The following is a 13,594-nucleotide window of genomic DNA, read 5'->3' as shown; positions in this document are numbered from 1 at the left end:
TTCCTGTTGCCTCCTGCCTTCTTGTCCTTGCCCTTGAGCTGGTGTGCCCATTTAGTCTTGTTTTGTTTTGTGGACTTGCCTAAACTTTGGCTGAAGGGTGAACCTCAGGAGTGACTTCAGTACTGAGTTAAAAGGGTGTCCAGGGGCTGTACTCTTGGGGTTTTTCCAGTGTCTGTCAGACCGGTAAGTCTGTTCTTTTCTTTTGAGTTAGAATTTTCTTCATTTTCTCCAGTTCTGTCCGGGACCCTCTATTGTAATCCCTGTCAGAGCAGTCAGTGGTGGTAGCTGGGCACCATCTAGTTGTGTTGGACTCAGTCTAGTGGAGACTGTGGTAGTTGTGGTCCTTTAGTCCTTTGGACTAATCTTTCCCTTGTGTCTTTGATTTTCTTCGTTCTTCTTTGCTCCAGATGGGGTGGGATCAGTGGAGTATTTTACAAGGCTGCTCACAAGGTTTTAAGACCTCAGATGCTACTCACCAAAGTATCAGAAGCCTATTTCTTAGAAACATAGTCATCCTTGTCTTCCGAGGCTCATTCCTCCACTGGTGCTTATCATAATCTTTCCAGATTCCTCAGGAACCTTCCTCTTATCTATTATTCCCTTTCTCCTATGGCTTCAGCCTTTGCTGCATTGATTTCTTCCTCTCAACATGGAAACGCTTTCATCTTCCTCCCATTACTTTCACATTCAGAGTTCTTAAAAGACTAATCTACTTCATATCTCATTCTCTTTTCTCCACACTGCTCTCTGCCACTAAAATTGTTCTTATTAATATCGCCAATGATATCTAAATTACTTAAATTATTAGGCCCTTTTTATTTTATTCCAGCATAATTTCTCTGTAGCATTTCACTTTACTAACCACTCGCTTCTTGAAACTTTCTCTTCCTTTTGATTTCTAGGACATCACTTTCACTTGATTCTTCTGCCTTTTTGTTCATGCTTTTCCATAGATGTCTCTTCTTTTCTGCTTCTAAAAGAGGCTTAAGGAGTTTTAGCTTGCCACATTAAATAAATTCCTTCCTCTTAGCTATTTGAAAAATCTCAACGATCCCTATGTGTCAGGCTAATTTTGTACTATGATAGTGATTTTGTGGTTGGGATAACTATATAGTGAAAATTGAATCATGACAACTTATTTCCCATAGGCTTCTAAAGTGTCACTGTTGTATGTCATCGAGTCGATTTCAAGTCATAGTGATCCTATGACAGATTAGAACTGCCCCATAGGGTTTCCTGGGCTGTAATCTTTACTGGAGCAAATCACCAGGTCTTTTCTTCTGCAGAGTGGCTGGTGAGTTCAAACCACCGACCTTTTAGTTAGCAGCCAAGTGCTTAACCACTGCACTGTTAAAACCAAAAGATCAAACCTTATGCCATCGAGTCAATTCTGACTCATAGCGAGCCTACAGGACAGCATAGAACTGCCCCATAAAGTTTCCAAGGAGAGCCTGGCAGATTTGAACTGCCGACCTTTTTAGTTAGCATCTATAGCACTTAACTACTACGCTGCCAGCGTTTCCATTGCACCATTAAACTGCACTATTAGGGCTCCTTAAACATCAGTGGGTGTAGATAATTTTTAGTAACAACTAAAATAGTTTAAAGGTATAAATAGCAGGAGCAGTAACAACAACAAAACACAACAAAAATCTCATTATCAAATGTGCCCTGAATGCTAGTTATGTGATTATAAAATACCAGGGTCACTAGAGCATCCTATCCTCCACTATTACTAGGCCACAAATATTTTCTTCCTCTTTAAGGTTGCCAGGTGGTAGGAAAAACTTCTTACTCATTTCTACTGAACTATAAGGTCTTTTATCAGGCCGTGGGCTCCCTGCAGACACAGTTGATGTTTTAGTCATCTCTATTTGCTCTGCCAAACAGACCACCTGGCATATAAGCTCACAGTGAACGCGTATTGAACTGAATGAGTTTGGGCTGAGACAGACTTTCAAGGATTAAACCAAATTAAAAGGGCATGGAAGCCACTTTGGAAAACAACTTAGCAGTTTCTCAAAAGGTTAAATATAAATTTACCATATGACCTAGCAATTCCACTCATAGGCATATACCCAAGAGAACTGAAAATATATGTTCACACAAAAACTTGTACACAAATGTCCATAACAGCATTATTCATAATAGCCAAAAAGTGGAAGTAACCCAAATGTCCATCAGCTGATGAAGCGATAAACAAAATATGGTAGATCTATTCAACGAAATATTATTCAGCCATTAAAAAGGAGTGTAGTACTAATATATGCTATAACATGCATGAACCCTAAAAACATGCTAACGGAAATAAGCCAGACCCCAAAGGCCATGTATTAAACAATTCTATTTATATGAAATGTCCAGAGTAGGCAAACCCATAGGCACAGAAGGTGGGTACATTAGTGATTGCCAGGGGTTGGGATTAGGGGGAATGGGAAGTGACTGCTAATGGGTACAGGTTTCTCTTTGAAGTGATGAAAATGTTTTGGCGTTAGGTGGTGGTGATGGTTGTACAACCTCATGAATGTACTAAAAACCACTGAATTGTGTGCTTTAAAAGGGTGGGTTTTATGGTATGTGAAATACACGTCAATAAAAAAGGAACACTAACATGTGAGTTAAGGGAACCATATGTAAATCTAAAATAATAAATCTTTGGTTAATGTAGAAAGGTACTTAATAAAGTGACTCATTATTTTTTAAAGTGGGCATGGAAGTCGTGATACAGAGTTACTGGAAAGTGCTTTGAACATTCTCTGGGATTCTGCTGAGAAGCAGAAATGTCTAAAGCTTTGTTCTTCCTGCACTATTATTATAATTCAAGGTGACTATTTTGAAGCTTATTCAAAGACAGGCCAGGTTTCTGTCCCTCTGGAGATGTTAGATAGATGATGGATGGATGGATAGATAGATAGCCATGAGGAGGGATGGAAGAAGGGAGGAGTGGAGGGAGATGGATACAAAGTAGATAGATCAATAAATGGATAGGTGTTACAATTGTGAGAAAGATAAACAAGTACCAAGCTTGCTCTTATTCAAACATAACTCAGAAAGAGTTCCTTTTTTGTGTGTAGTATTGAAATTGGTGAGAATTTTGATAGCTTTTCTATTATAATACTTTGATGACTTCTGCAATTGATTTTGTTTGTCTTTTATTATGGTTGTAGAAACATTTGAGATTCATCATTTACACTCCATTTCTTAGCCTTTCCTCTAGGGTCAATTATTTGGTGATTTCTAGGAAGGAATTTGTATATATATATTATCCATTGCTTCTCTAAGAAAGCAAAGAAACATAAATGTGAGGGCATGGTAAATCAGTGTGGGTACAGACTTTAGACGACTATGCAACTTGTACATTTGGCAGTCATTTTAAACCTCTGTGGTGCTGCATTTGGAAAATGGGGGAAATAACTACTCTGTCAGAGCAAGATGGGGATTAAACAGATGACAAACCCAAACACCAAACCATTGCTGTTGAGTCGATTCCAACTCATAGCGACCCTATAGGACAGAGTAGAACTGTCCATAGGGTCTCCAAGGAGCGCCTGGTGGATTTGAACTGCCAACCTTTTGGTTAACAGCCATAGCTCTTAACCACTACGCCATAATACATTAAAAATATTTTTAATTAAAAATATTTTAATGCATAATGTACAACTCATTCAAACAGCTGTTTTACAATAATTTGACTAGATCACACATCAAATCATATTTCTCAAAACATTATTGTATGCAATAACAGTTGTTTCTCAGGATGAGCTTATGTAGTGGTTACTTTCAGTTTTATAAGGCATACTACTACTTAAGATTAAATATTTGAAAAACATCAAAATGAGGGTATAATTTATAATAGACTCTAACGAAAACCTCATGGTAAATTCTCATTCAGAAAGACTGGGGAGCAGGATGTTCTAGTCTGGTGCATATTCTGATAAGCTGAGTAGCCAATACTTAAGGCTAATTTTCAAAGAATTAGAATGCAATTAAATCCACCGTTACACGAAAATCACACCAAAACTAATTTAACATTTGATGATTTAGAAAGTGCTTCAGAATCTTGCAAACCCACCTAAGTATCAATTGTTTTTCTATGGTATTTGAGAAAAATTTTTGGCTGTAAGTTTTCGGGTTATTTGGATTCTAGATAAATAATTTTTTTTTTTTTTTAAGTAAAAGTAAGGAAAAAGAAGCAAAATGATTGTATCAAAAAAACTATGGCTATAAACCACAGAACAATACTAGGAAATATATACACTAAATTATTGCAGCACCAAGTTTAGTTACTCCCATACTTAAATTTTATTTTTTAAAAGCAAGAAATTTTTTTAATATTGAGCTACTGTTGTAGCTGTCCCGAGTTTGAATCCTGACCTCAGTCTTTCATGCCTTAAAGGTTGATTGAACTATGCGGAAGTGAAGCTACCTGATCCTGCGGAGGGAATACTGCCGTGGTGATTTAGAGCAGCCCTGTCCAAGCACCTGACTGGCCAGTAATATGAGCAACAAATATGAGACAAATTTTTAATTAAAAAATTTCTGGTACATACATTTAAGAAGTAAAAATAAACAGGTGAAATTCGTTTTATAATATATTTATGTAACTCCCTATATCCAAAATATTGCTTCAACATGTAATCACTAGAAAAAATTATTAGTGAGATACTTTACTTTCTTTTTATCGTATTAAGCCTTTCAGACTAGACGTATTTTAAGGGCTCAATAGCCACATGTGGCTAGTGGCTACATAATAGACCATGTAGATTCAGAATTTAGAGTTTTTATTTTAATTTCAACAAGGGCATAAGCCACAAAAATAAACCAACAAACTCATTGCTGTCGAGTTGCTTCCAACTCAGTGACCCTATAGGACAGAGTAGAACTGCCCCATCGGGTTTCCAAGGAGTGGCTGGTGGATTCAAATCGCCAACCTTTTGGTTAGCAGCCGTATCTCTTAACCACTGCACCACTAGAGGAAGCCAAATGGCAGTTTTGTTAGATAAAGAAAATCTGTCCCATAAGAAAAAAAAAAAAACTTTCCTATGTGAGATTACAATCTAAATACTTTTTGCATTTCTCTTGGTTACATTTAAGTTATGGATATATTTTACTCAAGATGTATCTTAATTGGTTCAGTGAAGAAAATATATATATATTTAACAGTTAGGAACATTTTGGATACTTTTTCTGAGTGGGGCCTCTGAAAGAACCTGACCGGCCAAATATACTCCAAGTTCAGTAATTGAAAATATGAGAGGATTTGTGAATTGTGTTGTTGAATACGCCAGTATTCAGAAACATTTTTGAAGCCTATATTATATGGTAGGAGCCTGGTGGCACAGTGGTTAAGTGCTCAGCTGCTAACCAAAAGGTTGGCAGTTGGAACTCATTAGCTGCTCCATGGGAGAAAGATGTGGGAGTCTGGTTCCATAAAGCTTTACAGCCTCAGAAACCTTATGGGGCAGTTCTACTCTGTCCTATAGGGTCTGTATGAGTCGAAATCAACTCAATGGCAGTGGGTTTGATTTTTGGTTTTATGTCATATGGTATACATATTTCATATGATGCCATTATCAACGATATTTCCTTCATTTATTTATGGACCTAAATAGGACACTCTGGTTACTAGAGTTAAAAGCTTTGAATTATAGAGCCATTCTAAGAAAGCCTCTAAACTGAGACTTCCTTTGGGAAGAATCAGTACAGGTGAGTTTTTTTCAGCCTTTCCTCCTCTGCCCTCACCTCCCCTGCCAAAAAAGAATATCTAAAAGCCTATTTGACTGAGAATATCTTATATATTTAAAATAATGTTTAGATTGGGAACTAAGTTTAGATGAAGTTACGTACAGCTCTCCTTATGGGTTTATTTTAATGACATGACTTTTGACAGTCAATTATGAAATATTGTTACTTAATAAAAGTATTTAAAATAGGCTGGTTCACACAGATAAATTTATATCATAGTTTGCTACTTCTTGAGCTCTGTATGAGGCTCTTCCTGCCTGCTTCCCAGCCACGCTCTGATCCTCAGGCCTTCCTCTCCACTGGCAGATCTCTGGCACTAATATCAGCAGAGGAAGGAGTGGGGATGAAGCTAAGTGGATTAAACAATGGAGAAGGGAAGAAGACAGAGTAGGCAAAGTACCTTGGGACCTTAAAATAACGAGCTGTGTTTTCCTGTGTGTCTAGTGAACTGTCTCCTAAGACAATTCCAATAAAGGAGCTATTAAAAATGTTTAGAATAAAGGCAACATCCTTGGGCTAAGAGCCTGCCCTACTGAGTTTGCTCTCTTTGAAGAACAATACACTTTTGAATGTAACTGAAAAGTAGATTTCAGTATGTTTGGAAGTGAGTTGTGTTCATAACTCATATTACAATATTTTAAAATAGTTGAAAAAAGATGCAGTGTTCCCACTGGTCCCATCTATCATTAAAACATAATGTGGGGTACTTCTTGGCTGTGACAGAAATAAATTTTCAGTTTTGTTAATTCAGGGTCAAACTTTGCTGGGTGCCTCTAATTTTCACTTTTTCAGATCTTTTACAATGAAGAAACAACTTAGTGAATGAACAAGGAGTGAAAACTTCAACGCAAGTAAGATTTCTAAACAGCTGTGGCAGTCGGGATAATGACACCACCCCCCCAGACATCCACTTCGTAATCCCTAGAACCTGTGAATATGATACCTTACGTGGCAAAAGGAACTTTGCCGATATGATTAAATTAAGGATCTTAATATGGAGAGATTGCCTTGGATTATCCAGATGAGCCCAATGTAATCACAAGGGCCTTTATAAGAGGGAACCAAGAGGGTTAAAATTAGAGGAAATATGACAAAAGCATAAGTTGGAATGATGTGCTTTGAAAATGCAGGAAGGGGCCATGACACAAGAAATGTAGGTGTTCTCTAGAAGCTGGAAAAAGTTAGGAAACGGATTCTCCCTTACGGCCTCCAGAAGGAACACAGCTCTGCCTACATCTTGATTTTAGCTTGCAAGATCCGTTTAGGATTTTTGACTTCCAGAACTGTAGAATAATAAATTTGTGTTTCTTTAAGCCACTAAATTTGTGGTGATTTGTTACAACAGCAGTACAAAACTAATAGAGTAGGTACTGCAGAAATAAGTGCAAAATATGCCCCTGTAATTGTTATTTTCACCAACGATGGTTTCCATCATTATATTTACTTGTCATAATTCTGCTACCGATAACAGGAACCACTAATGGTGTAAAGTCTACCATCTGGGGAAAGCAAAATATATCTGTACATGTAAAAGCAATCAGCAAGTAGGGCAGCCCACTTCCATTTACCAAATTTATTGAACTAATACTTATTATTAAATAAAGCAGTGATCCAAACCAACAGAATTTGTGGCCACATGGAGATTACACTCTAATGGAGAGACAGACTATAAATAAACAATGCAATTTCAGATAATGATAAGTTTTCTGTGGGAAATGCAAATACTGGCTAATTCTGTAAAATTAAACAAAGCATCTCTTTGTAACAGCCTAGAATCCATTCATTGTTTTCTTGAGATTTATATAACTCTATGCAGATGTATTCATACATATATAATTTTAAAAGCAGGATCATACTATCAAATATATTGCTTTTCTCACCCAGTGGCAGTCCCTCCATTTGGGTATACCCTGAATTCACATTTTAATGGCAGCACAGTACACCATGATTTGGATGTGACATCATCTATTCAGCTATCCCTCAATTGTTGAACATTCACTTTATTTCCATTTTTTGCACTTCAAATAATGCTACAATAAACAGTCTCATATGTACTTACCTACTGATGTTTTTATTTCTTTGACCTAGACTTCCAGGGGATAGAATTGCTATATTGGAGGATATGTGTTTTGTTTTTTTTTTAATAGGCATGGATAAATAGTTTCCACTAGCAGCAAGAAATATAAAAACTTTTTATATCATTTTAACAGAAAATGCCACTTCTAAGTAACAGCAAAAATATGTTACTTACTGTGTGAGTGTAGCAAAAATGTGACATCTTAAAAAAAAAAACCAACTTCTGGTAAGGAAGTTTCAAACAAAGAAGCATTCCATTGGGCTATGTCCTCCTATTTAATTACTGTAATTGGGAAGTGGAGTTGGGTAGGGGGATGGGACAGGGGACAGGATACTTGAAGCAGAAAAGATACTGAAATAGAAATCTTTCTGGGTTCACTTTCATCATTAGATGACTTTCTCCTCTATCGTAGTACTGTTCTAAGACAGGATGTCAGAGCAGCTTGGTAATACACAATCCTGTGGCTGTCACATACTTTTCCTTGCAAATACCTTGGCTTCATTCTTCTAGCTAAATATTTTATGGCATGCAGCACATTGATACATTCCACTTTAACATTTGTCACCACTTCTCTGTGGTAGGGAGTGGAGAAAGGGAAGGAAGTTCCAAGAACAAAGGATCCTCCTGTGAAGGTATAGATGATGCTGTCAAGTCCTTACACAAGGGTTTAGTCAAGTCTTAGCAGAATTAATTGCTCAACTCATTTAAGTTCATCGTGCATCTTTGTAGAGAGCAGAATAAAATCCCATGATTCCCAAGCTGGAATGAAAAATGTATTTTCCTAAAATGTACTTAACAGACCATTCTTGTTAATAGGAAGAACACTAGTGGAGGCTGATTAGCCTTTTTAAATTTTCTCCATTAGTAATTTCCATGAAGAAATACAAGTTCTGCACATGAACCAAAAATAAATAAATAAAAACAAAAACTAAACCTGTTGCTGTTGAGTCAATTCAACTCATTGCAACCCTATAGGACAGAGTATAACAACCCCATAAGACTTCCAAGGCTGTAAATCTTTTTTTTTTTTTTAAATAATTTTTATTGTGCTTTAAGTGAAAGTTTACCAATCAAGTCAGTCTCTCACACAAAAGCCCATATACACCTTGCTACACACTCCCAATTACTCTCCCCCTAATGAGACAGCCCGCTGTCTCCCTCCACTCTCTCTTTTCATGTCCATTTCACCAGCTTCTAACCCCCTCCACCCTCTCATCTCCCCTACAGGCAGGAGAGGCCAACATAGTCTCAGGTGTCCACCTGATCCAAGAAGTTCACTCCTCACCAGCATCCCTCTCCAACCCATTGTCCAGTCCAATCCATGTCTGAAGAGTTGGCTTTGGGAATGGTTCCTGTCCTGGGACAACAGAAGGTGTGGGGGCCATGACCACCGGGGTCCTTCTAGTCTCAGTCAGACCATTAAGTCTGGTCTTATGAGAATTTGGGGTCTGCATCCCACTGCTCTCCTGCTTCCTCAGGGGTTCTCTGTTGTGTTCCCTGTCAGGGCAGTCCTCGGTTGTAGCCAGGCACCATATAGTTCTTCTGGTCTCAGGATGATGTAGTCGCTGGTTCATGTGGCTCTTTCTGTCTCTTGGGCTCAAAATCGCCTTGTGTCCTTCATTCTCTTTTGATCCAGGTGGGTTGAGACCAATTGATGCATCTTAGGTGGCTGCTTGCTAGCGTTTAAGACCCCAGACGCAAGGCTGTAAATCTTTATGGAAGCAGATTGCCACATCTTTTTCTGGTGGAGCCACTGGTGGGTTCAAATCACTGATCTTTCTGCACATAGTAGATCTGTAATAAGAAAGATTGACATACTTAATCTGAATGTTTACTTTAAAAATATGTTACAAAGATGACAACTGTTTAAAGGAAAACTGTTCAAAATGGTAAAAACTTAAGACTGTAAAACCTCTTTTCTGTAGATCAACAAGGAAAAAGCCTTGTATTAATCCATGGCTTATTTGTTAGTTGCCACTGAGTTGGTTGCAGCTCAATATGACCCCATGTAAGACAGAACGAACCACTGCTCTCACTGGTATGCTCAAGTCCATTGTTTAGGCCACTGTGTATTTTGAGTTTCTTCCAACTGAGGGGGCTTGTCTTCCAGCATTATATTGTTGTAATCCATAGGGTTTTCACTGGCTGATTTTCAGAAGTAGATCACCAGACCCTTCTTTTAGTCTGTCTTAATCTGGAAGCTCTGTTGAAATATGCCCCCTATGGGTGACCCTGCTGTTATATGAAATACTGATAGCAAACCTTCCAGCATCATAGCAACAGGCAAGCCACCACAGTATGACAAAGTGACAGACAGATGGTAGAGTCTATGGCTAAACTGAGCTAATTAAAAAGATATTATGAAGACGAAATTTGGAAAAAAAAATCTTTATTTCTGTAATAAACTCTCCTACAAATGTTTCATTAAATGTGAAAATATACATGTTTATTCCCCATAAGTTTGTCCAAGTTTTTTTTTTTTATTAGCTTGCTTTCTCAACACGTGAGAAACTAAGGCAATAAGAATAGTGCCTTAATTTCTGATCAGTTTCATTTTCTTATTTCTTGCATCACTATTATTATACTTAAGATGAAAGTAGTGTGGAGAATGTCTCTACATATTTTTATGAAGAAATCTGTCATCCTTTTAAAAGACTAAACAGACTAGTTTTTTTTTTTTTTTAGTAATATAATATTGACCCAAATTAAGTGGATAATGTATTCGTGAAAATGGAGAGACTCTTCATCATCTCCTGGGAAAATTCAGAGGACAGGATATAGAATATTTTCTTGCAGTAATATTGGAATTGCCTTTTTTCATTAGCTTGAGGTTTGGACAAGTCCTGGGCCTGGTCTTTGTCAGGTTTCCACTGTACTAAAGAGAAGGAGGTGAAGGTAGAGACCAATTCATATCTTCCAGTATAGGAGTGACTGAGGCGGACTATATCTCTTCTTTTAAGTCTGCATCTTCAAAGAGGGTAATGATTAGGGGTAACTTGAACTATCGAGTCAAGTAAATGCACACACCTAATAACTAACTGTCAAAGGGGTGATTCACAACTTGATTGCCTAACCGGAGGAGAAAAGGAATCTTTGGAATTAGAATAAGCAAACATATACACCAACAGTAAATAATATAAGATCTGTCAGAACTCCAAGTGGTTTTTCCCAGAATTCGGAGAACCTCCTGAGAAGAGTACTTTCGAAATCCAAACCTTACTAGCAGTAATTCAAATTCAGCACAAACCAAACAGAAGCATCTTCCCTCTAACCTGCTATTCTGCTTTTGAGCCCAGTTTCTACAGACAGAGCCTGTTAGCTCTGCTCTATTTTTATTTTGTATTCTGTTGTTCTGTCTGTATTTTTAGAGAAATTATAATGAAAAAAAACCTAGCGGAATTAACTCTTCAATAAATATAATGTAAAATAACCTTTCTAGGCTTCAGTTGCTCTCTTGTAAATGAGGAATTAGATCGTGTAGATAGAAATAATATAGAACTTAGAAACTGGAAAAGTCTATTCATGCTCCAGCTCTGTCACATACTGTCTGTGTGGTCCTGGGAAATATTATTAACCTGTTTGTATTGTGTCCTAGTTCTTGCATTCTGTGACTTAATGAGTTGTCTGATGATATTCCTGTATATGTTATAGTAAAAGAAAAATTGGGGGGGGGTGATTTTATTCATCCCCATAGCAATGCTTAGATTCCTCTTGAGAGTTTCATACTGGTGTACCAACTGCCTACTAAGCATCTGTCTGGTTTTGGAAATCCCATGCCCACCCCAAGCCCATGTAACTGTAAGTGAATTTTTTATATTTCCCCATAAATGAGCTTGTGTCCTGTGGCTCTTTCACAGTGAGTACTATCATGCCTCACCTTGTTATGCAAAACAGCAGCCTTGGACTTATCCTAGTCTCCTCCCTCTGTACCAACCCCCAACTGTCATCAAAATTATTATTTCTGTCATTTTAACACCGCATTCTCTCCAACTCTGATGCAGCTGTAGTTTTAGTTCCGACTCATCATGTGTCACTGCCACATTGCAATATTCATCTATCTTGAGTTTTCCTGGCTTTGAATCTCTACATACTTAACATTCACGTGGCCCTCATAGTGATCCTCCTAAAATGAAACTTTTGGTCATGACATTTGCTGTATTCAAACCTTTTATTCCCATTGTTACAGACCTTACTAGGGTATACAAATATCTGGACCCAGTTTATTTTGTACCCTTATTTCAGCCTTCCTCAACCACTTATGTTTCGCCTACCATGGTGTATTATTTCACACCTTCATCTTTTGGTTCAGACTACTGGTCTGTTTTCCAGGAAGGCTGGCCTACCTCCCTCCGTTCCACTGTCGTGTGTCACCTGGTAAACACCAGCTTTCAGTACCTAGCTCAAGATTCTCTTTTTCTGTGTGACCCTTTCAGGGGCAGGGGTATGAATAAATATGTAACTATGAAGAAGAGGAGAGAGTAAGTCCACACTATAAATTTCAAAAATTAACGTAATATCAGAGTAGACTTTAGAATAAGTAATATTACCAGAGATAAAGAAGAGTATTAAATAAAGGTAAATGGGTCAACTTACCAAGAAGATATAAGAATCCTGACTATGAATGATTTTAACAAAAGGCCTTCAAACTACATGAAGCAAAAATTGAAATAAATGAAAGGACAAAAAGACAAATCCATAATTACAGGTAGTCCCCAATTTATGATGGGGTTCTGTTCTGATGGCTCCGTTGTGTCGGTTCTGGTATAGTCGAATACCTCTGTAAGTTTTCATTATTGTTACCTTTTATTATCAGTATATAGACCTGATCTTTGAACATCTGTACGTGAATATCTGAGAATGATAATATCAGCAAATTACATGCTGGAACATTGTATATAGTACATGTTACAGATTATGGACAAGAGACAGTCAGAAGCGTGGCTTGTGGTAACTTGAAATACATCCCAAGTAAGGGACTACCTGTATACTTGGAAACTTAAACACTCTGCTTTCAGAAATTAATGGAACAAGTAGACAGGAAATCAATAGGGATATAAAAAACTTCAACAATGCTATGAACCAACTGGACTTAACGAACGTTTTTAGAACACTCCACCCAACAACGGCAGAATGCACATTCTTTTCACATGTCGATGGAATAATCACTCAGAAAGACCATATTCTAAGCTACAAAACAAACCTTAACAAATTTAAAAGAATTGAAATCTTACAAAGCATGTTCTCTGACCACGATGGAATTAAACACTAGAAATATCTACAGAAAGAGATCTGAAAAATCCCCAAATATTAGGAAAATAAACAACAGACTTTTAAATAATTCATAGGGTAAAGAGGAAGTTGCAAGGGTAACTACAAAATATTTTTAAAGATATTTTGTTTTAGGTGAAAGTTTACATAGCGAATTAGGTTCCCGTTTAACAATTTTTATACAAATTATTCCATGACACTATACACATTTTTCACAATGTGTCAGCGTTCTCATTATTTCTATTCTGTTTGTTATGTTTCCATTAATCTAGCTTCCCTGCCCCTCCTTAGCTTCTCATTTTTTGTTTTAGGGTAAATACTTGGTTTCATACAGCTGATTATTTAAGGGAGCACAGTATTCATGGGTGATATTGTTTATTTTACAAGCCAATCTATTATTTGGATGAAAGGTGTCCACCAGGAGTGGCTTCAGTTCCAAGTTCAAAGGGTATCTTAGGATCATAGTCTTGGGGGATCCTCTAGTCTCTAAGGGTCCAATAAGTC

Source organism: Loxodonta africana, chromosome 9, assembly GCF_030014295.1.
Source record: "Loxodonta africana isolate mLoxAfr1 chromosome 9, mLoxAfr1.hap2, whole genome shotgun sequence".
Taxonomy (NCBI): Eukaryota; Metazoa; Chordata; class Mammalia; order Proboscidea; family Elephantidae; genus Loxodonta; species Loxodonta africana.
This window is presented reverse-complemented; position numbering follows the sequence as displayed.